This window comes from Tamandua tetradactyla, chromosome 1 (assembly GCF_023851605.1).
Source record: "Tamandua tetradactyla isolate mTamTet1 chromosome 1, mTamTet1.pri, whole genome shotgun sequence".
Lineage (NCBI taxonomy): Eukaryota > Metazoa > Chordata > Mammalia > Pilosa > Myrmecophagidae > Tamandua > Tamandua tetradactyla.
In genome coordinates this window covers 184,751,636-184,774,131 of record NC_135327.1, presented here as the reverse complement: position 1 = coordinate 184,774,131, position 22,496 = coordinate 184,751,636, and the positions used below count along the sequence as shown (strand labels likewise).

Sequence of the window (22,496 nt, the reverse complement as noted above, 5' to 3'; positions counted from 1 at the left end):
TTTGGTCTCCAAGTGATCAGAGGTTGCTTGCCGTTAATCATTGCTATTTTGAGGCTTGGAACTGAAGTTCTACAACATAGCCAGAGAAGCGTGTATGTGTACATGCACACAGGTAAGTGTAAGAAAAATAAAACAAAACTCCACATAAAAGGTATATATGACATTTTATATGCTTTTCTGTTTGTCTGAAATATTTCACAATTTAAAATAAAAAATTAACCTGATAAAATATATATTACCTTTCTTTACTTTCATAACATTAGTTTAATCCTCTTCCTTACACTGTTTCCAAGGCATATTATGCAAATATTGCTTTTCTGCTCACCACTATGTTAAGAGAATCAAGGTCAGCAACTCCATATTCACTATATCCCTCCTTTATAGCACTTTATTCATTCAGTCAATACATTTTAAGCATCTGCTATGTACTAGGTATTGTTCTGGGTGATAAAAGCAGTAATGAATAAAACAAGGTCCCTGCTCTCATGGAGCTTACGTTCTAGACAAGGAGAAAAATAACAGACACACAAGCATGTAAAGATGCCAGGAATGATGCATGCTATAAAGAGAAATAAAGCATGGTCAGGGAATAGGAAGGCATCGCAGGGGGTCTTCTATAAGGGATGGGCAAAGAAGCCTCAATAATGAAGGGCCATTTGAACAGAAGACTGAATGAAGGGAAATGAGGAGACCAAATACCGTACTGTAATTACAGGTTTCCCTCTCTAAGTGTTTTCTTTGCTGTGACATCTTGAAGGTAGGGATCATGTCTTATTCATCTCTGCGTCTTGACACCAGTAGCATGCTGGGCATGTAGGAGGCATTTGATTGATTTTTATTGGATGGGCAGATGGGTAGTTGTTGAATACCTCTTCAGGGGTCTGCAAATAGCGGGAACTCAGGAAACTCCTGACTGGGGGGCTGACTTCTCATGGAGACTCACCCAAACCCCACTGTTTACTATCACATTCAGTCCCACCCCCGTCCCAGCACCCCATACTTTCCTTACTTAGCTTTCTACTGCCTTTTTTCCATAGCAAGGATCACCTTCCGACATACCAGATAACTGATGTCTCCCTCCCATCACAGGAATATAAGCTCTGCAACAGAGGTGGGAAGGAGAGGAAGTTGGTGGGGATCTTTGTTTGCTTTGCTCACTGTTGCAACCCAGGTGCTTTGTACAGTGCCCAGCACATAGTAAGGGCTCAAAATATATTTGTTGAATGTCTGCAAGAAACCATGTCCATCTCAGTTTTTCTGTAGTCTAATCTAAAGTGTGTCTGGGTATCTTTCCTATATATCTTCTCCTGCAAGATGTCTGCTTTTAGCAGGACCCATCAGTCATTTATTCTACGCAGAGATCACAAATTCACCAAAGAAGTAGTAAGACAGGTTCCATGAGTAATGCACATTTAAAAATATACATAATGTGTTTTGAGCATCTAAAAATTTGATAAAGTTAGATCTTAAATTTGAGACAGCATAAATCAGAAATAGAATCCTTAAAAAATATACAGCACATTCTGTGATAAATAAAAACTACATTTTTAATTTTCAAACCTATTATAACATCAGTTAACTATTAAGTAAGATGAAGAATAAAAGTCTGATGGAAAAAACTGCAAAATATATTCAAATTACTGTCAACCTTCTTCTTTTGCCTGTGTGTCAGTCTGAAATCTTGGTCCTGTCAATCAGTAATACCCTGTCTTGGTGCCCTTTCATGAACTCCACCTGTCACTCTCTTATCAGGATTCTGACAGTTTCCTCACTGTCAGTTCTGCTCACTAATACTCCGATTTCTTTGTAACCTAGTTAAGGTTTAATTATTTTAACTAGGCTAAAGATGGTTCTTTTTGAGGCAAAATCAGCCTTCAGCCCAGAGTTAGACACATTATCTGAAATTGCTCCTTTTCTTCACAGATCCACTTTGAACTCTCACATTCTGATTTCTTTGTAACCTAGTTAAGGTTTCATTAGCTTAACTAGGCTGGAGATATTCTTGTCAGTTAGAATTTGCTTTCAGCCTGAAATTACCCACACTCTTCCTGAAATGGCTGCATTTTCCTCACAGACTAAATTAGATTAACTAATTTCAGACAGCACGCCCCCTAAATTACAATTTGTCAAGATGGTCCAGATATGGTCTCTTTCTTCCAGAAACCCATCTTTCTTCAAATACTTAACTCTCCAGGAGAATGTGTTTTCTCCATAGCATCCCACCGCCCTGCTTCTCCCAGGAGAAGTCCAGGGCCTTAGGCATTATTCCTATCTGATTCACATGTTAAATGCAATACAGTATATAAATTCTTCAGATTGGATTTTAGAAAACCTTCAATTACTTAGGCTTTATTACAGAGGAAAACTTGATTCAATAACTTTTCTGATCTTACTTTTATAGTAAAACAAAACAACCATAAAATTTTAAAATAAGTCAAACAAAACAACCATAAGATTTTAAAACAAGTAAACGAAAGCAAACAATCAAAAATAAATCAGCATGGAAAAACTGCCAAGACTTTACCAAAAGTCAAAAAACAAAAAAAATAAATAAAAATAAAAAGACCTGGCTAATAGAAAAATCTCACAAGGAAGCAACAGTATATGTAGAATTATTGCTAAATGTGGATAGATATGAGTTTTTCCCCTTAGTATGAATGTTATTTTTTAAATTGTGTGGTAATAGATGTGGACCTTTGGAAATCAAATTTTGAAAAGATTTATGACAGAAGCTGTTTGTGAAATCATCTTTCCTAGGTAACCACTGCAACAAAGCAAGGTTGTTACAGTTTGTGATGGGGTTGCATTCTTTATACACAGATTTCACTGGAGTGAATTCCACTATTGGGGCTGGGGGACCATGCAAATGGAAAGGAGAGAGGGGAGAAGGGCAGGAAAGAGAGAGAAGGAGAAGGCAGAAGAGAGAAGGAGTGTGCTGGTTCGAATCTGTGGTCGACCCCAGAAAAGCTATGTCCTGTAATTTTCATTCAGTATTGCTGGCTGGGAGCTTTTTGATTGTTCCCATGGAGATGTGACCTGCCCAGTTGTGGGTGGTAACTTTTGATCAGATGGCTTCCATGGAGTTGTGACTCCACCCATTCCAAGTGGGTCTTGATTCATCTACTGGAATCCGTTCAAGGAGGAAACCATTTTGGAAAGAGCCACAAGAGAGCCACGAGAAGCAGAGAGCCCACACAGCCAGAGTCCTTTGGAGATGAGGAAGGATTATGCCCCTGGGGGAGCTTCATGAAACAAGAAGCCTGAAGAGAAAGCGAACATGTTCGCCATGTTGTCTTTCCAGTTGAAAGAGAAATCCTGTACTTTCATCGGCCTTTCTTGAGTGAAAGTAACGTTTATTGTGGCTTTAATTTGGACATTTTCACAGGCTTAGAACTGTAAACTTGCAACTTAATAAATTCCCCCTTTTTAAAAGCCGTTCTGTCTCTGGTATAGTGCATTCTGGCAGCTTGCAAACTAAAACAAGGAGAAACAGATAATAAGCGAGAGACAGACAGAAAAATCTGATGCTCAGAATGTCATGCAATGAGCAGACAGGGAGTGAGCCAGGAGAGGACCCAGGAATCTGCTGGGCTGGAAGCCATCCCAGTTACCATGGCTGTTTTAAATATTAGAACTTGCTGACCAAGAGTAATACTGGTAATCACAGATAAGTATTTTTGTACAATGTGGCTCCAAAACACAAACTAATTGCACTATCTGCTGTCCAACTGAACAAGTTCAGAGTCATTTTTGAGGCACTATGTTGCTCAGAATAAATTATAAGATCAGGGTGGGGGTGAACTCCACAGCTTAAAAAAATTTGTTGCTTTTTTTAAAATGTCAAAGAAAATAACTTCTCAAATATGCTGGAAGCATAACTTTCCAGTATAGAGTGGAATTTGATAAAAGGTGGAATACTTGAAACACCATCTGAAGAGGTTTAGCGACTGAAGGTCAAGGCCTGGTTGATTCAGAGCACGGAATGTGAAGTTGGAGAGACCTGAGACTAACAACTCAAACTCTGGGACCACAGGCAAGTTACCTCAGTGAGCCGCATCTGTAAAATGCAGCTAATACAACTTCACACCATAGTAGATTAAATGGGATAACCCATGTTAACTTCTCTGCTGTTGAGATGGTCATAATTAGGCAATGTAACCTAGATTTCAACACCTGAGAACAGAATTTTAGGTTGGCATTGTAGTGAGGGGCCAATATACTCTGTCTTTTCTAATTTGCTAACTTTCAAGCTGTCCGTTCCTCTGTAATAAGCCAAATTTTACTTTGCTCCCCAGAAGGCATGAAAGTTGCAGGCCAAGATCACAGACCCCCTAGGTGCAACAAACCATGGGCTTGGGCAGCTGACCCCACAGTTGTTTCTGAATAATAAGCCCAGGCTCAGAGGCTTAAGCAAGTTTTCCCATCATGGCTGTGGCCTCCAGCAAACCTAATTCTGAGCTGGACAGCTGTGGGAAGGTCAGTGGCCTGGACACCAATCTGGTTTTGTATTCTGTGGTTGCAAATGTGTCCAAATGTAGGCCATACGTACTGGTATTTGGGGAGTGCCAGCCCACAGGCCTCTCTGGGGGGGCCACCAGGCATTGGAATCTCCTAGTCAGAATCCAAGCCTACTCCGAGGTCCCATCTGCATAACATTTATTACGCATTTGTCCACGTCTGCATAACATTTATTGTGCATAGCTCTGTCAGAAGCAATGTAAGGTGTTCCTGGTACAGTGATGACTCAGCCTCCTTGAGAGGCTACACGGTTCAGTGATGTAGATAATGTACAGGGCAGTGGTTCATAAAGTGTGGTCCCTGGGTCAGCAGTTTCTGCGACACCGGAAGCAGGTTAAAAATGCATATTCTCAGGCCTCATGCCAGACCTGCTGAATCAGAAACTCTGGGGGTGGGCTTTTCAAAAAGGCTTTCAGGTGATTCTCAAATTTCCAGTTCAAGTTTGAGAACCAGTGATATACGGATGTTTTTAAGAGAAGCCGATAGACATGAGCAATGAAAAACAAAATCGTGACAGGAAGTTGGCAAGGACAGCAAGCATGTATAACAAGACCTCCATAGCATGAAGAGACTACCAACAGTGGGCAGAATAGTCAATCAAACAGAGAAACTGAAGGTTGGCATGACATCAGATAGGTCAGGGAGTTTTCACACCTCACTGACTGCAGAAACTCAAATAGAAAAAAATGGGAAGGAGTTTTCCCACATCTGAGAAGAGTTTTGCCTCAAGTGGATAGTGACTTTGCTCTTATTTCTGTCCAAGAGATGAAAATTTGCTTAAACTTGCTCAAAAGAGATTCCTTTTCAACCAAGGGGCTGATGGATCAGCTAAGTGAACACTGTCCTGGACTCCGTTCCCCTTGGAGTTTATCCAAAAAGCCAGGGGTCCAGATGGGAATTATATCTTAAAAACAAAACAAGCATTTGTAAAATGAACAGATTCCTTAGGTCCATCTCAAGAGATTCCCCACATAGAAGGTCTGAGAAGGGGCCCCACAAACAGAATTTCTTTCAAATACAGATTTTTAACAAAAGACTCATCATCATTCTGACTCAGGTGGTCCTCAGATGACAGTGAAGAAGTACTGCTTTAATGATTCACTTATCCAACAGCAGGAAGCTTGGAGCTGATGATACCAAAAGACCTTTCATTCCTCTTTTGTTCAAGCTCATTTTTTCTTGTCATAATTCTGATGCAATCTACACATTGCTATTGGAAGGCACAGAAGTCAAGACATTTCAAGTCAAGTGTAAAAAAGACACTGAGATCCCAAAGTATAGGAAATTTCCCAGGTCAAGGTGAAATGGGAGGCAGGGGACCAAAAAGGCAGTAGAAAATTTCTGGGGCTTCTCAGGATAGGAAACTTACAATCATACTATTTCTAGATAAACAGGAGATGCATTTGAAATTCTGTCCCTTTTACCCAAAGTCAAATGACTGAAACGATTAATCACGGAATCACTAGACACAGAATCATTAGACTTGAGAAGGGACCTTGTGGCCATCCTGTCCAGCCTCCCAGCCACGTATCAGCCACTCCTTGGACCTCTAGAAATGAATAATATACCGGTTGCAAGGCAGTCAGTCCACTGATTAGAAAGATCTTCTGTACATTGAGCTATTTTCATTGCCTTTCTTAGAGTTTATTAATAGAGACAGCAAGTGAGAAATTCCAGGCGACTTTTATTTTCTTTCTTCTTTTTTTTTAGGAGCAGGGGAGAGGTAATGAGACTCTAAAGAGAAAACCCTTAATTGGATCATGTAGGTAAATGGTTGGCAATACAGAACACAAAACCTTGTCCTTTTTCCTCCTTATTTCCTCCCCACGGCTCCAAGTCCTCCTAACCTCAGTATTCACTAAGCTAATGTAGCAAAATGGGGGAAGGGAAAGAAAGAAAGTCCCATTTTGAGTTGTTTTTTTAATCCTTAGATGTCATCTTATTCCTTCGTTTTTTTTGGCCTTTTGTCTCTGCCGGTTTCCATAGCAACAACCAGCAAGCAGTTTGCATCTCTCTCTCTAGCTTGTACACAGCTCTGGGTTGAGGAAGAAAGTAGAAGATGGATTTCCTTCTCATCTATGTTTCTGTGTAGATTTGTTGTGAAGGTGCATATCAGCTCCTGTGTATTGATCTCATTCGATACTTATTGGCTGCAAGTGTTTGTTTTAGTGCTTGTCTTTTTCTCTCACTTAGGGAGAATGGAGCAATGATTTTCATATTTAGTCACATAAGGATACATAATTCATATAATCTTGAGAAAAATAAGGAGCAAATGATCTTGCAGAAGTAATACCATATAACATTCTCCCATGTAGCTGGAAAATAGAGAAGCTATTTTCTCAAAGTGCACTTAGGCTCATGCAATATTTATAAAACTCATTAATGACCCACGAATCTACCAGGCACAGGCATGTCAAGGCATGATATTTGCTTTAGTGTTTTTCTATTGCAGTGCTCCCAACATGTTTTGTGTTTTCCTTGGACATTTTTCTTGAAGTGAAGCTGTACTGCCAACAGGTGGTGGTATGACCACAATTAGGACCCTCAGCGCGGCACACTGCATCTTTTGGCACAGGTGAGTCTTGACGAAACTTGAAATAAGCATGATTTTACTCCGTTTAAATAAATTCTTGCTTAAATCCTTACCTGAATGATACTTTATTAATATAGCTGTACATATCAAATTATAATAATAACAGGATTTATAGATTTTTATAAAGCAAAAGGAATTTTAAAAGAAATACATATCTCAGAAGAAACTGGTATCTGTATTCATTTCCTATTGTTGCTATAACAAATGACCACAAAATATGGAGTGGCTTAATACAACACGACTTATTATCTCACAGTTCTCTCAGACAGGCTGAAATCAAGGTGTTGGCAGGGCCACGCTCCCTCTGAAGCCTCTAGAGGAGAATCCATTTCCTTCCTTTTTCCAAATTCTTAGAGGCCACCTGCATTCCTTGACTCATGGTCCTTGCTCCATCTTCAAAGCCAGCAGTGTAGCATCTTCTCTGACTCTAACCCTCTGCTTCAGTCTTTGTATCTCTTTCTCTAAACCTGACCCTTCTGTCCTCCTCTTACAGGAAGGCCTGTGATTACATTGGGCTCACCTGGATAATCTCCTCATCTCAAGAGTCTTAACTTAAATCACATCTGTGAAGTTCCTTTTATCACATGAATTAACAGGTTCCAGGGATTAAGACACAGACATCAGGTGGGGGTGACGGGAGACATTATTTTGTCTACCACAGAACCTTTTACCAAATCACATGTAACAATAATCACATTTTTATTTGATCACATTTTTATTTGACCCCAAGTCTCAGATAAAATAACCTTTTCTAACTTGCCTTAAATCCTATCATGCAACCAAAAGTCCTGATTTTTTACTTCAAGCCAAGATGACGGTAAATTTTTGCTGTTACTTCTAGCATGAGCCCATCCACTGAAGGTTAAGTCTATGGCTGTACCAGGTTTTGCCTCTTCCCCTTGCCTTGCCCGCATTCTCCCCCATTTCCCCCAAGCTTTCCATTGTTTCCCCTACACTGAAAACAGCAAGGATTAGTTTCCGCCACAAAGGCAACAAATTCCTGAAGCTACAGCAAGAATTTCTCTTAATGCTTAAATTCTCTATTCACAATGTTCATGAATGCCCTTGTTTTCTTTCCTACTTGATTTTATATTTGCACCTTCAACTTTATGGGTTACCTTTTTAAAAAAAAATCTCATTTACTACTTTTAATCCCTTTCACTAAATCTCTGGCTGAAGTGAAGTCTTGGCTTTCTGACCAAGTACTTCTGAACTTGGTCCGCCCTGTGGTAGCTGGTTTCCTGAGGCAGGACCAGCTCCTACGACCTCAGGCTGCTCCGCTCTGGACGTCCCGCCTCAGCCTGGGTACTGCAGCACATTCATCATTCTCCCAGTGTTGTCTACTGTTCATTTTGACCAGACATTGGCGCCACATACATCCTGGCTGTGTCAGCTGTCCTGCTGGTGTGATTCCTCATAGCCTGCAAAACATTTCTCAGAAGGCCCCTCTTTCCATCCTCAAAGGGAAGAAAATCAAAGAAAGGTAAAGCAGCCCCAAGGGCACTGCTACAACCCTCCCCCATCTGCGTATCAAGAAACCCTTACTGCCGGGCGTGGTGGCGTGCGCCTGTAGTCCCAGCTACTCCGGAGGCTGAGGCAGGAGGATCGCTTGAGCCCAGGAGTTCTGGGCTGCAGTGCGCTATGCCGATCGGGTGTCCGCACTAAGTTCGGCATCAATATGGTGACCTCCCGGGAGCGGGGGACCACCAGGTTGCCTAAGGAGGGGTGAACCGGCCCAGGTCGGAAACGAAGCAGGTCAAGAAACCCTTACTAATTAGAGATTTACAATGCACATATATACATGTGAAAGCCATGGCACCCCCCCCCCCCCACCTCCCACCACATCCTCTCTCTCAATACCTGCCAGGGAAGTTGTAGTAGTTTTGAAGGCATATGTACTCCAGAAAAAAGCATGTTCTTAAAGTTAATCCACTCCTGTGGGTATGAACCCATTGTAAGTAGGACCTTTCGATGAGGTTCCTTCAGTTAAGATGTGACCCACCTCAATCAGGACGGGTCTTGATCCTATTACTGGAATCCTATACAAGCAGAATTATATTCAGACAGAGAGGAAGCAGCTAAACACTAAACACGAACAGAACCAGACGAGAAGGGAGAGACCCATGTCATGCTGTCATGTGCCTTGTCATGTGGCAAGTTAAGGACTAAATATCACTGGCAGCCAGCTCCAAAACATCAGTCTTCGGAAAGGAAGCATCATCTTGATGATGCCTTAATTTGGACTTTTTCCTAGTCTCAAAACCATGAGCTAATTCTCCCACTGTTTAAGTCAAACCATTACATGGTATTTGCATGAGCAGCCCAGGAAACTAAAACAGAAATACCATATCTCTCTGAAATAACCATTTATATTTTAACAGACAGCTCCAGATATCTAGTCAAAGGAAGGTCCCTAATGTACTACTGTGACGGGCAAAAGTGCACCCAGAGCAAATATGCTTTCAAGGACCGATTTTCTAATATATAAAAAGAAAGGAACTGTTTCCTAAAATACAATCTAATGTGATTTATATTTATATTTCTGCTTTCCAACTCGGAATGGTTCTGACAACAGTGAGAAGTGGAATGCATTTTGCCAGCCCTCTCACCCCCTGCACATCGTTTATGCCATGCAGTCAACAACTGCGCAGTGGCTGGCTAGGTCGAGACTGCGCAGTGGCTGGCTAGGTCGAGAGTTCAGCCAATGGCTGATGTCACTACTTTCCCTACAACTCCATACTTGCATCAAATGTATCGCTTACAAACACACTCAGGATGCTAAACAGTACAGACTTCACGTTCACCTGGTACTGGCACCTGTAATCACTGAAATAAAGGAATTTTATTTTTCTTTTTTATAAATAATGCAAGAAAACACACATTACCCCTGCTTTCCTTCAGTGTCCATCCAATGTCAAATAGAGTACAGGAGCTCGAGGGTTCAGGTATTTTTATTGTTAACCATCTTAATCAGATATTTCTGGCCAGAATAAAAGTACCTTGGAACTTGAACCCAAAGATTGCTTTTTTATGCTTCTGTGATTTTCAGGGATGAAAACAAAGTTGGGAATGAATAAAAGGGAAATTTGAGAGAAAACGTGAATTTAAAATGACTAATTGACATCATTTATCCACTAATTATAATCACTTTTAAATCAAATAGGGTTATTAGTGATGGTTTTAGCTGCATCATGACCAAAATTCTACTTTCCTTCCCCTTTCTTCTAATTTTATCTAATTAATTTCTATCACAGAATTTCAAAAAATAATTTGGTTTTCTAAAATTTCAAATCACTTTGCGATGTCTATTAGATGTCTCCTATTTCCTACCTCTGTTGTTTGTAATTAAAGCTTATTTAAAAAGCTCTAATAAAACTACCATAACCTATTCATTGTCAAAATGACCAAATGTGCACAAACATGGAAACACACATATACACAGACACAAAGACAGATGCAAAAGTACACACATAAAGAAAAATATGTACCCCAAAGAGTAGACAGCAACATGGGCTCTGCCACCATTTTTTAACTCCATGACCTTAGGCAAATTAGCTAACATTGCTGAACCATAGATTTCCCATCTATAAAATGAAGCTAATAATACCAAAAATGAGGTCAATGATTTGTTTGTTGTTTCTGTTTTTAAATAGGGACAGCGGTAGTGATGAAGTGGTGAATGGTGATGGTGGTGGTGATGATGGTGACGATGATGATGGTGATGACAGTGGTGATGGTGACGACAATGTAATGATGGTGGTGATGGTGGTAATGGTGGTTATGATGGTATGATGGTGATGGTGACGATGATGGTGATGACTGGTGGTGATGGTGATGATGATGATGGTGATGAAGAGATGATTATGGTAATGATGGTGATGATGGTGGTGATGACAGCGATGGTGATGAGAGTCGTGACAGTGACAATATAATAATGGTGGTGATGATGGTGATGGTGATGGTGATGATTATGGTGATGATGGTGATGATTATGGTGATGATGGTGGTGATGGTGACAACAGTGTAATGATGGTAGTAATGGTGGTTATGATGGTGATGGTGATGATAGTGGTGATGATGGTGATGATTATGGTGATGACGGTGGTGATAGTGACAACAGTGTAATGATGGTAGTAATGGTGGTTATGATGGTGACGGTGACGATGATGGTGATGATTATGGTGGTGGTGATGGTGATCTTGGTGATGGTGATGGTAAAGAGTTTTAGAACATGACTAGTAAAACCATGCAATTACACAATTTGCACTATTTTTCAAATATACCACCCCTTTTATATCTTCCTTATGATAAAACAGATTAACTGATCAAATCACTGTGCTAAGAACTTTGAAACATTCGTTCTAAAAACCACAACTGCCCAAACAGGTAGATATTACTAGTCAGATTTTACAGATGAAAAAACAGAGACTTGCAACAGTTAAGTAAGCACAACAGTTAAATAAGTACCCAAAGTCACACAGATGAACAAGTGGTAGAACCGGGCTTCTTTCATTCAACAGACACTCTACTCTGATGGGTCTCTCTTCAAAGCTCAGCATTTTCCACTGCCTGATCCTTCCAGTGAGCCAGGCATAGAGGGATTCAGATTCACAGTTTTTAATAGATGAAGAAATGAGGTAGACAACCCTGAGACCATGGAGCTTGCATAGGAACGCAAGTTATGTGTGGGTGAGAGTAGGTGGGGCCTCATGGTACAGAACAAGGGAGGTGGATGAAAGGACGGTGAGGAAAAGGAGTAAATAAAGTGACCACGAGGTTCTGGTGAGTGCAGACTCTAGTGAGAACCAGGGAGGCACCAGATACTTAGGTAACAGTGACTCACCAAGCCTGCGCCTGGCAAATGATGATTACTCTTTTTCTGTTGAAAAAGACCATCAAACATTTTAAATTACAATTGTCAGTAGTGAAATGGTGTTTCATCATGTGAAATGATCTAAAGCTGCAAAGCATAAAGGCTTCTTTAAACAGCAAAGTAATGGCTCCCTGTAGAGAACTAAACTTGAAGCACAGAGCCGGGGCCCTCTTTTCCTGGAGACACTGGGAAGAAAATTTGCAAGTTTCCCCAGCTTTGAGAAAAAGGAATGTGGCCTCCAAACCATCTAGGACACACAACCATGCACATGCATGCCATATTTTCAGCCTTCTCTTAACATATTTATTCCTCAGTCTGCTCACCTGAAATGCCAAACCTCCAGAGAGCAACAACCATGCAGCTGGGTCACAAATGCATCTGTAATGCAGACAAATTTCCATCATGTTGTGCTAATGGAGCAAAGGTAAGGCACTGATAAGTTGAAAGGGGGAAAAAAGCAGCAATCCCAAACCACCTGTTCTGTTGCCACTGTGTTCCTGAGCTTCTCTCACCTGACAGAAGTTACTAATGAGCAGCAAAATTGTCTATCTGTGGGTTCCTTTCTTCCATTCTTCCATAACCAATGAAGGTGCAAATGAGCCACAAATCTGCAAATTGCCAGTCAGTGGGGAAAAAGAGAGTCAAGGAGGCCCAGGAATCTGTCTCAGAGGCAGTCCCCCGACAGACATACTAAGGACTCTGTTTAGAAGAGTGAAGAGGAGAAAGAAAAGTGGGAGGACCAGGAGTTGCCAGGTATATGGGGTGAGGGGATGGAATTTGGAGTGGGAGAGAGAGGAAGGGTCAGATGCAAGCATCTATTCTCACCCATGGGCCTGCTTCCAAGTTCACTGTTTCTGTGACCACCTGTCCCTTCATTTCTGGGCGCTTCACCTGCCCTACAGCTCAGATGCCAGTAGTTTCTAAATGAAAAGAGGTACCTGAACTCGAATTCTGGAGTCGTCCCCACCACAGTCCTCAGCATATAGTAGAAAAAAAAGGATTCTCTGAAATTTCCAAGCTCTAGGACAGCCTTTTCTCTACCTGACCCTCTGCTCCAGCCCTGAGAACCTTCTCAGGATAATCAAGACAAAGAAGGCAGGAGTCATTCATTCAACAAATATTTACTGAGAGCGTACTAATGCACCAGGAAGTATTCTAAGAAGCGGGAATACAGCCACAAACAAGACAGAGATGGTCTCTGCTTTCATGGTGCTTACATTCTAGAGGAAGCAAGAAACCATAAGCATACACAGGAAATTTCAGTTAATGGTAGTTCTAGGAGCTCCAGTCATCAGAGCAGCTCCTTCAGCTGTCACCCTTGACTCCTCTTACAGAATTAAAACTGCAAGGAACCCCCATGGCCAGGCCCTCCCCCAACTTTCCATGTCTTTTTTCAAGACTGAACTAACTACAAATATCAATCAGCTAATGCTAATTCCAGAGCATCCTCTGGGGGCGGGGGGTGGGGGTGGGAGTTGGAGGGGTTGGGGGGGGCCCAGCTAAGGAAGGAGAAAGGAGGAGGGGTAGATAAAGTACTAGGCTGGAGGCAGGTGAGGAGCTCAGTGCACTGTCAGGAGCTCTCAGAAGATGGGGCTGAGCTGAGGGTTGGTGTAGAATCAGCCCCTCCACCCACCCCTGACAGTGCCACTTTTTCCTTCGGGCTGGGCTAGACCCTCTTGGTCGTCAGACATCGATTTCCTCTCCCTTATCCAGGACTCCGTTCATGCTGCTTCACCTAAGCAGCTGTGCTGATATGGCCTGTAGCAGAATTACCAAGGCTGCACTAACCAAGCAGTTTATGTCATTGTCTGCTATTGATTCAGCAGCCCTGGGAGAAATTGCAGGCACCTCATGGGAGGCAAAGATAAAGGTGAAACAAAAGATCCTCTTGACTGTTTCCTTCCCACCCCTCCCAGGACCTGCCCTGGATTGAGAACAATTTTCCAAATCTTTACCAGCTGCCTGGCAGCTTGCCACAGATCAGTAAGTCTTCTTCAAAGTTCCAACTTGCAAAAATATTTACTGTACATAATTTAATAGAACCCTCTCCTGGATGAGGAGCTGACACTTTTAATTACCAAGATCAAGTGCTCTCCTTCTATAGGACGCGGCATACATGTGGCTCAGAATGCCAACTAAACGTGTTTCCCGAGGCTTTTCACTATTGATTTGTACAGAAGAGGAGGAGGGTCTGTGGGATAGTGGTGACCTTGTGGCCCCTCCTCTGGGGACAGCTGGAGGTGGCAGTCAGGGTAGCCAGAAATGTAACTAGTGATTATTTTTCCTAGCAGAAATTTCAAACTGCTGCTCCCCTTCTTACCATTGCTTCCTTCTCCTACTCCGTTCAAAAGATCTCCTTCGGGACTCGGATGGGGGTAGCTGACCACCAGGAATTCACCCTTCTTTAGGCCCTGGAGGATACGTGACTGAATGTGTACTATCTAGATCTGACCACAGCAATAGCCACAAGGATAATAAACAGCTTCTGCGGGCCAGACATGGTACCAGCCTCTAACTGCAAAATAAGCCTGCACAGAGGTGTTATTATGCCCATTTTTCAGATGAAAAGACAGAGGTTCAGAGAGGAGAAAACAAGCCACCTACTAATAAGTGCTGAGTCAGGACTCAATCACAGTCCCATCTGCCAGAAAGTCTGCATTGCATCTCAAGTCCACTAGGCTCCTGGCCTCCATTCTTGGGTCCTGAAGAAATCCAACACATTCCCAGAAAAGCTCCAGAAATCCATACCAGTTCCCGTGCCAGGGTGGTGTGGAGTTACAGTGAACAAATGCCCCACAGTTTTAGAGATTGGCTTCCTCATCTCATCCAAACTCTTCCACCCTAGTTTGGCTCCTCCTCCACCCTCTCCTGTTTCTGAGGCCCTGGAGGATGTTCACTCAGCACAGTGGACAAGACCCAGACTCCAAAGGTGCCCCACCCTATCCCTACACTCTGACCTGTTCTGGTTGGCATGAGCATCTTGCACCACCCTTCTGCTCCAGCACTCCTCCCGTCCTGCCCAGCGTGGCCAGGGCCCACTGTTGCTCTGCAATATTTCTCTCCAATGCTAATTCACTTCCTTTGGCATCTTAGACAAAAGCAATCCCCTGGCAACTGTGCCCTGCATAGCACCTAAAAATTTGTGGGTGTACAATAAATATTCAACTCCTAACAATTCCCATACTTGCCTATGATTGTGTGGGTGTATTTGGTTGATAGGAAAAAAAGCCAAATAAGAGATCACTGAGACCAGAAAGGGAATTATTAACCCAAAGTCACTGTACCTGGTGTGACAAAGAGCTGATGCTAGGGAAGCAGAGAGGGTAGAAAATGTGAACCTCAATACCTCCACGAATTGTGAGTAGTCCCCGTCTAATCAAGGCCCATCAACTAATAAACGACTGAGCTATATGAATGTTAATGTCTAATGCCACAGAATTTTAAAGCTATATATTTAACTGAGATACTGTGGGGACATGGAAAAAGTTGATGTTAAGTCTGGGTCATACCTAGGGACAGCTGGAGCAGAAAAGGGACTGGTGGGGGGGATATAATGGTAAAGAAACTTGAACATTTCATGTACATAGTAGGTTCAAAATGACAGGGGCCCCACAAGTCTTCAACCAAAGAAGACCTTTCCATGTACTAAGATTGTATCACCCAGCAAAGGGGAAGAAAAAGTGAGCAGCAAAATATTAAAATCTATCAGTTCTCAAAATGATGAATGAAGCACTTGGGCTGGTTAATACAGAATTTAATTTGCAACAGTCACTGGAGGGTGGGGAAAATGCTAAATAAACCTGACACATTTTGCATATTATAGGTGAGATGGGCAATAGATACATTCTGTAGGAAAGGTCAGAGATGCAGGCAGGAGACAAACTTATCTGCATTTCATGCCTCTGTTTCTCTGGGCAAATTCAACCTTCATCCTCCTCCCCCACATACCTATCCTGTTTCCTAATATAATTTGAAAAGAATGTCTAGAAGAGATGCTTGAAAACATTCACGTACGACACTTCTCTAAGAGTAGCTAGAAGGGAGCTTGTATGCAGAGGAGTGGGTGAGAATAAAAGCACAGGAAAGAAGGGGGTAATGGTTCACACATGTCATGGGATTCATGCCAGACCAATGGTTGTTCTGAATGAACAGAAGGCTTCAACAGAATGTGTGTATGTCAGTTAATATAGAACCATGTGATGTTAATATGAACCATACGATAACATAGCAGCTAGATGAAGGCAGACTATAGGTAATATTTATTTTTCCTTTTGCTTATGTCTATTTTTTTTTTGGAAAATGTATTATGTTATTTGGATAATTAAAAGAATGGAGTTTCTAAAATGAACCCCCAGTAACATGATTTTGAAATATAAATTTGGGTAACTGGAACCTGAAAGGTGTATTAATTGACAACATTTGTCTTAGGCAGCAACACAAGATTATTCAGAACCAAGAGCCAGGTTAGAATGAGTTGGGATGACAGATGTGAAAGCCAGAGTCGTGAAGAAGGGTAGAGACATAGCCAAGAGGTCATGATCTCACTCAAGGGGTTCAGGTATGTGACCTGAGAACATAAGAAAAAGGCAATTCAAAGCATACAAGCCTCATGGGGGAATTTTCCAAAAGAAACAGTAGGAGGTTCTGACTAAGACATCTAGTGGATTAGACCAAGGAAATGGAAACAGACACAGAGAAAATTACAAATGAGGAAAGCCCAAAGTTTCCACTGGCCCAAGAGACCATGCAATATCTGGCCCAAAGGACTCACCATTTCTTAAAGCTGAGCGGTTTTCAACCTCCTCCTTCCCCACAGCATCACCCCCTGAAACTGTTTTCATCAAAGTTATCAATGGCTTCCTTGATTCCACTTCCATGCCACTTAACCCCCTCTATTTCTCCCCTTCCTTTTACAGAAAAATTCTTCCAAAGAGGAATCTGTAGTCATCATATCCAATTTCTCATTACATATTCTTTTCTGAAACAATACAATCAGATTTTTGAGCCCTTTGGTTTCCCCAGTATTGTTTTTATTAAGCTCAGCATTGCACACCATGCAGCTCAATCCAATAGAAACTCATCAGTCCTCTCTTCTACTTGCTTCTACCAGTTAGCAAGCAGCATTTATCATAGTTCATCATTCCCTCCCTTGAAACACTTTATTCATATGGCTTCTAAGCATCACACTGTAAGGTTTTCCACCTAGTTCACTGACCTCAACTTTTCCTTCTCCTTAGCTGCTCCCTCCTCATCTCCTTGACCTCTTAACATCAGACTATCCCAGGATTCAATCTAACTCTTTTCTTTTCTAAGATTATTACTCCCTTGGTGATCTCATCTAGTCTTCTGGCTTTAAATACAGCTATATACAAGAGACTCCCAAATTCATATCTCCAGTTCCTACCTCTTCCCTGCACTCAACTTATAATCCACTTACCTACTTCTCCACTTATTTCCACTTCAACACCTAATGGGCACCCCAAACTTAATATGTCATGTCCAACACTTCCCCCATAAAGCTCCTTCCTTCTGCTATCTTCCCCATCTCAGCTGATGGCAATTCCAATCTTCCATTTGCTCAGACCGAATAACCCTGGAGTCATGCTTGATTCTTTTTTCTCTCTCACCTTACTTCTAGTTTCTCAGAAAATCCTGTTGGTTCAACCTTCAAAATACATACAGAATCTGACAAATTCTCACTACCTCTACTGCTCCCTTCCTGGTCAATTTCTACTACCTCTTACCTAGATTATTGTACTAACATTTTAACTGCTCCCTCTGCTACTGCCTCCACCCCTACCAGTATATACTCAAAGCTAGATTGATCCTGTTATAATGTTAGTTAGATCACATCATTCTCCTTCTCAAAACCCTCCAAAGTCTTCCCATTGTAGTTTCTCTCAAATCCATCACTGTCTTTCTTCACTTGCTGATGTCTTTGCCTCTCATGTCAACATCACCCACATCCTCCCATTTCATTCTCCACCCAACAGCCAGTGTGATCTTTCTAAAAGAGAAATCAAATGTTGTTACTCACCTATTAAAGACCCTTCAATGGGAACCCACTGCCCTCAGGATAAAGTCTAAATTCCTGGGGCCTGCCCTGGCTTTTTGGCTTCAGCTCAGTCCATCTCCCCCCTGCTATGCATTGGCAGTCCTAGCGGAAATTCAGCAGACGTTTATTCTGTCCATACTTTATTAGTTAACTCATCATAGAATACTTTTTGATTAGTTGCACTGTTTGTGTGAATTTGATCCCCCCAACCAGGTTGTTTCTAATTCTTTAGAGGTTGGGATCACATTTACTTTATTTCCTGTCTCTTTATCATCTCCCTTATAATAGCAGGTCACTTGATCTTTTAATTAACAGGGCAGAACAGACTCTGTAACCTATGTAAAGGGATGTTTGGTAAGTATTTCTGGGCCAGGGGTTGATTTTCTTCTACCAACACATCTGCAGTGGCTATCATAAAATGTTCTGTAGAACGAGCGATGTGCTAGCAGTTCAATACAACTAGGTTTTCAATTCCTTTGAACAAAAACAGCAAGAACAAGTGACTTTACCTGAATATATTGCAATGACAGAAAAGTGTTATCCCCTGGGACAAGAATAAAAGGCAGCTCAGCTAACGTGATAAGTATCAGGACAAAAAGATAATGACTTGATACAGCAGTTCAACAGGTTGTACACTGACTTGTAGAATCTGTTATCTAGACATGGGAGAGAATTGGTAATGAGGATGGCAATCAGAACAGTGAGGGCAGCCAGAGCTCCAACTTTCCTCCTCTTGTTTCACATGGGTACAGATCTGAGATTCTGTCTGTACTCAGATACCTACACAGTTGAACCCTAAGTGTGCCCTGGACAGGGAGTAAAATTGAGGGGTCCCACTACTAAACTCATTTTATCACAGTATATTTTAATACAACTCCATGCAATCTGAAAGTCTTGCTAGTTATTTTAGGTTGGAGTGGTTGGAGGGGAATAATAGGTGCTGCAGACCCTCAGTGGAGTTTGAGAATATTTATTGCCAATCCTCAATAGCCCAGCCTCCTATTCTAAGGCTCAGGGGTTGACCATAAGGCCAAAAAGGCAATGAACCTAAAGACGTCATAGATTCTGGGGGGACATATTACCTTATAAGGAAGGTGAATCAAGGAGGGAGTACAGCATACCAAAATGATCTGACAGTCATGAGACATGGTTCTAACCACTAATTTCCTAAATTACCTTAAGCTAGGCACAGAAACTCTTAAACTCATTTTTACATGTATAGAAAGAAGGGGTTAAAAATAGAGATGACCTTATATCAGCTGGTCTTCAAAAGATTTTGCAGGTCAATGGGCCTAGGATACTTTATGGGAAGGGAAAAGGAAAAGCATTTTTGATCTGGATTGTTTAAACTGGGGATGGGAAATGAGAGTGGCTGGGCTCCTTGGCCCTTGTCAGAGAAGATTCAAGACACTAGCCTCAATCTAGTCTCCCGATCAGAATAAAAACCGTATGCCAGGTACTGCAGCAGTATTACAGTAAAGGGTGAAGACACACAGGTTTATAAACCAGACTCTCAGGGCTCATGAGGGCTTGCGCACACCCAGTTCAGTTCTCTTCTTTTGTTCTCAAGTTAGAACTGGATACCTTGAGCATCCCCATCATGGTCTCATCTAGAAGTCCTGACCCCAGTCCTGGTGCTTGTCCCCTTAGACCAAAGCTCTTCTGAATACAACGTGGTGGCTTTATGGGCTCATACCTAGCTCCATCAGTCCCTACCCTCCCAGGAGGGAAAGCAAAGCAAAACAAAACAAAGAAGCAATTTGTTTCTCTTCCTGTTAGCAGACACTATGTCTCACTGCATCTTCTCAGATCCCCTGGTCAAAAAAGGTATTGGAGAGAAAATGCTGTGCGAAGTTTGTAAAGAATCCCACACTGGCATTTCTCTCCACCACTACAACTACAATAACGGTGCTTGTGACTCCAGAAGAAAAGTCATGACTGGAAAGGAAAATAAACATTCTCCCTCAGGAGCCAACCTCACCGCTTTTTTCTGCCCTGAAGGTTTTAGGACCTAATAAGCAATTATATGAGGCCCAAAGTTAAGATGCAAAGGTTTTGTATTTTGTATTTGGTCACACTTAAAGTATTCTACTTCACAAATGGCGATATTCTCCCAGGGCTAGCTAGTACTCAGGGTCTGCGCCCTGAGATGTATGAGGAAGTTGGGTAGCGATGGTTTGAATCAGTGTTTTTCTATAGTGTTACTACCTTTCACTTAGTGATCTTGCTGAATTACACACAGTTTACTTTCCATGGAGGTGGTGCTTGTTTAGAAATTGTTTTCAACTAGAACTATGACTTTAATAGAAGGTATCCCTAGAAATACAGGTGTACTTTCTAATGGGGTATGAACATTTTAGTTCAATTATGTCCATAATATAGGCTGCATAAGCCTAATAAAAATTCAGTGACTTAAGTACCGCAAGTTAAGTTTTCCCAATTTTATGATCACATCTTATAAAGTATTAAAATTTTAAAGCAAATAAATGTTTTTCTTCATTCTACTCATTTTCCTTTCAGCACATTTTCTGCCATTCTCAAACTGTCTTCTGTGCCCCATCCCCAAAGCTGTGCTTTCATTTATGATCTTGGAGGCTATGATGAGCTTTAGCTAGTAATCAAAAAAAGGATTTGAACACTTTCTCCACCCTTTACTCATTTTCCTTCTTGCAATTCTATCTTTCCCAAGATAGGACATTTCTGAGTGGAAAACTCCATGAACCTTATACCTCATCAAAAGAGGGCACATTCTTCCGAATTTAGAAATAGTTAGAATATTTTTAAAAACTAAAAGAAGAATGAGAGTCCTTCAGTCAAAAGTGTCTAGAAAGGATCCAGAGAAAAGTATCCAGGTTGACCTATGGAAAACAGGACCCAGGAGGAAATCTAAAATATTTTCACTATTTGCTCTAGAGCTGCATTTTCCAATGCAGTAACACTAGTCACATGTGTGTGTTTAAATATAAATATAAGTTAACTCACTAAACTAATAAATTAAAGAGTCAGTTCCTCAGTCATACTAGCCACATTTCAAGGGCTCAATAGACCCATCTGCCTAGTGGTTACCACAATGGACAACATTTACAGAACATTTTTATCATCCCAAGAAGTTCTACTAGTTAGGTTGTTTCCATGGAGATGTGACCCACCCAACTGTGTCTACAGTCTTTTGATTAGATTATTTCTATAAGTTGTGACCCCCACCCATTTAAGCTGGGTCTTGATTAGTTTACTGGAGTCCTTAAAAGAGCTCACAGAGGGAGAAAGAGCCCAAAACTGACACAAAAAAGCAGAGAAATAGTAACAAGACATAGACATTTGGAGATACTAAGCTAAGAAATGAAACCCAGAGTCTTCCCCTAGAGAAGCTAAGTGAGGAAGCACAGAGCTTAGAGTGAAAGCCCCTGGAAACAGGAGCTGAGAGAGTCATTGGAATTCAGAAGCCAGACGCTGCCATGTGCCTTCACCTGTGACAGAGGAACCCAGATGCAATAGGCCTTTCTTGAGTGAAGTTATACTCTTGTTGATGCCTTAATTTGGACACCTTCGTGGCCTTAGAACTATAAATGTGTAATCTAATAAATACCTTTATAAAAGCCAATCCATTTCCTGTATAATGCTGTTCCAGTTTGCTGGAGGCTGGAATGCAATATACCTGAAATGGAACAGCTTTTAAAAAGTGGAATTTAATAAGTTGCTAGTTTATACTTCTAAGGCTTTGAAATTGAATAAATTAAAACAAGTCTATAGAAATGTCCAATCTAAGGCAACCAGAGAAAGATACCTTGGTTCAAGAAGGTTGATGGCATTCAGTGTTTCTCTCTCAGCTGGAAGGGCACATGGTAAACATGGAAGTATCTGCTAGCTTTCCCTCTACGCCTCTTGCTTCATGAAGCTCCCTGGTGGTGGTTTCCTTCTTCATCTCCAAAGGTCACTGGCTGGTGGACTCTGTGGTTCTCCTGTTCTTCTGTCGTGATTATGTTCTCAAAAGGAACTCTGTCCAAAATGTCTCCTCTTTTATAGGACTCCAGTAAACTAATTAAGACACATGTAGAATGGGTGTAGACATGACTCCATTTAATCAAATGTAATACCCACAATTGATTGAGTCACGTCTACGTGGAGATAATCTAATCAAACTTCCAACCTATAGTGCTGAATAGGGATTAGAAGAAACCATTGCTCCCATAAGACTGATTAGGATTAAAGCATGGCTTTTCTAGGTACATAAATCCTTTCAAACCAGCAGAACTGCATGCCAGCAGCTTTAGCAAACCAAAACAGATTCTGGTACCAGAGAAGTGGGGTACAGCAGTTTACAAATACCAAACCTGTTGAAATGGGTTTTTATATGGATGAGAGGAAGATCCTGGAAGAACTGCGAGAAGGTAAATAGGAAAGGTCTGGATTACTTTGAAGAGTGTTCATTGATATATGGATGCTAAAGGTTCTTCTAA

General features: G+C 41.5%; 1 protein-coding gene and 1 pseudogene across 1 annotated transcript in view; one reads left to right on the top strand and one right to left on the bottom strand.

Moving 5' to 3' along the window:
• TMEM178B (transmembrane protein 178B) overlaps positions 1 to 22,496 on the bottom strand; it is a 388,508-nt gene that overhangs the window by 132,131 nt on the left and 233,881 nt on the right. The gene's annotated exons all lie outside the window — the stretch shown is intronic.
• Positions 1 to 22,496, top strand: part of LOC143679706 (putative cysteine--tRNA ligase, mitochondrial pseudogene) — a 108,455-nt pseudogene that overhangs the window by 32,870 nt on the left and 53,089 nt on the right.